Source organism: Tachysurus fulvidraco, chromosome 14 (assembly GCF_022655615.1).
Source record: "Tachysurus fulvidraco isolate hzauxx_2018 chromosome 14, HZAU_PFXX_2.0, whole genome shotgun sequence".
Taxonomy (NCBI): Eukaryota; Metazoa; Chordata; class Actinopteri; order Siluriformes; family Bagridae; genus Tachysurus; species Tachysurus fulvidraco.
The window spans coordinates 5,103,309-5,105,808 of NC_062531.1; the positions used below are offsets into that span (position 1 = coordinate 5,103,309).

The 2,500-nt window shown below is 37.1% G+C and overlaps 1 protein-coding gene across 2 annotated transcripts in view; it reads left to right on the forward strand.

Annotated features, from left to right (window-relative positions):
- tbc1d22b (TBC1 domain family, member 22B) overlaps positions 1-1,957 on the forward strand; it is a 57,323-nt gene extending 55,366 nt beyond the window's left edge. For both annotated transcript variants that reach the window (XM_027151584.2, XM_027151585.2), the window contains one exon: positions 1-1,957. This exon is cut by the window's left edge and continues 178 nt beyond it. The gene's annotated coding sequence lies outside the window, so the exon portion shown is untranslated.
- The last annotated feature ends 543 nt before the right edge of the window (positions 1,958-2,500 follow it).

Sequence of the window (2,500 nt, forward strand, 5' to 3'; positions counted from 1 at the left end):
TCTCTGTCTTTCTGTCTCGTCTACATCGCAGATGCGTTTCTTCAATCTTCTTTTTTTTACTTCAGACTGGATGATCGAGTAGAAATCTAGAAATCCAGCCTACTCAACACCGGGCTGAACGTATGAATGGAATGAAGTCAAGGTCAAAAGTTCCAGCACTGCAAATGATCTCAGTAACTTCTACATCTCATCCTCAGGTGTTTTTTTTAATAACCACAGCTCGGATTGAACTTCTTCCTTTTTTTTTTCTTTTCCTCCAGACGATATTAAGTTTTAACATCAACTCTTACCACTCCATGATGTGTGTGTGTGTGTGTGTGTGTGTGTGTGTGTGTTTGTGTGCTGTGTTTTTTTTTTTTTGTCTTTATTTAATTCCCTCTGTTTTAATGACACTGTGGAGTCACTGGACCTGTTTATCTCGCCATCATTGCTGGCAGATGTCAGAGCCATTTGCAGAAATCTGGGTGATCTATCGTTCGATCGACACTGGATTCGACCGATCTGATTTCGTAGCTAGTTTCAGACGGGCAGCTAGAATATGAATTTTTTTTTTTGTTGCTTGCTTGTTTGATTAAAAAAAAAAAAAAAACGAAGAAAAAAAAAACGAACCACATCAGATCAGATTTTAAGCCGGTGTCATGAAGACATCTTTGACACCATTCTGACACAATGAGCCTCAATATTCAGCATTATCTAGTTTATGTTAGTTAATGTTTAAATAACTAGCAATGCTCCTATTTAGCTTATTTCATTTAAGGAGCAAAATCTATCAGTTTTAGTGAAACCGCATCCAAAACGTCTTTAAAATGTCGGATATTCTCGCCGTTTCTTGCCACATTTAACACGGGCGTCGACAAAACAAATCAAATCCTGCCCTCACTTGTGTTATAACAGCTATAACAGTTATAAGAAGGCCTCTACTTAATAATTGACAAGCCTATATAAATAAATTAACTAACTAATGAATAAATAAAGAAATAAATGCAGTCTCCATCCTAACGAAAACCTGCAATCTTGTTTAATTCAGACTGTTACAGAGTACAGAAAACTTGATCAACAGTTGTTACACACGTTTTTTTTTTTAATACATTTATTCAGAGAATTTCCCCAAAATGATTTCTCTCCCTGTTCCATGTGTTATAAAAGAAACGATAGCATATGTAAAAAAAACACCAAAAAAAAAACGTTTTATTCCAGATTCCAAACTTCGATTGGAAGCTAGCACGAGTAGCTCGATTTTTCTTTCGTTTTCTTAACAATTAAAAAAAATGGTTGTACTTTTAGTCTAGTGCTGAATTAATGTCAGTTAACTATCACGTACCAAGTAGACTGTTACAGTGAAGTCAGTGAAGAAGTCCAGATGACATCAGAGTTAGCCGACGGGACGACGTCATGTCAGGATAACAACACTAGCTAGTTTTATGAATTGGAAAAAGTCAGCTACTTTTTTTTTTTGTTGTTAATGTTTTGTCTTATTTCCGCTACTCAGCATGTAAACAGATGTGTTGTCGCTATAGGAACCGGATTTGGATTCGGAAGCATGTGTGACTACAGTCAGTACTAAAAAAAACAAAAAAAAAAAACAAGAAAATAGGTTTGATCTCATGTAATTTGCAGCACGGACACTCGGGCTTAAAAATCGGATTTAAGAAAATAAATTAGATTTGCAAGGCCGTCTGATATATTTGAAGGTTCTGTAGCTTGGCGTAAAGCGCCTGCATATTGCACAAAAGATCAAATGAAAATTTAATATTAATATAAATATTAAAAAGGGTTCTGCTTCTCCTGTGGTGGAACTTCAGAAACGACTAGCGAGCGCAGACCGCTGAAGTCAGACCGTGGTGAAATATTAATGACATGTTTGTAGCGAGCGAGGCGGTCTAATGCGAGGTTGTGTTATGCAAGTAGATGGTATAAGGAGAAGAAAAGAGTAAAGAAAAAAAAAAACATCTGTCAGTAACACGAGCTGTAGCGTGCGTGGACGGAGGAATTATTAACGCTGTGCTGAAAACTGACAAGAACAAAAAAAAACCTTTTACACTGATCTAGAGTCAGCTCCTGAAGTCGATTGGTTATTGTTTGTTGTGTTAGAGCCTGTCGAGAACTGATCCAGGATCAGCTTGCTTGATCAGTTTTTTTCTTTCGTATTTTAGTTGTTTTTAAATGTGCTAATGTACTGCAATCAGCAATCGGTTAAAAGTGAGCGTACGAGGTGTAAAGGTACGCGGTGTATAAAATGTCATGTGTCGATGTGGATTATCTTTTTATAAAATCAGAAAGTTTTAGCGTCTTTTTTTCGGACGAGCAACAGACCGGTTTCTGTAACACCTCCAGGAATCAGTTTTCTAATCCGAATCTCAGCGGCGGTTTTAATAATCGATGAACAGCTGCCACCGTACTTTATCACGTTAAAGTAACTGGAGTACATGTGAATATAGCGAGCTGTCAGGATCGGTTCAGAGGAACTGTATTCTATGGGCTTTGCTTTCGCTTTACACTT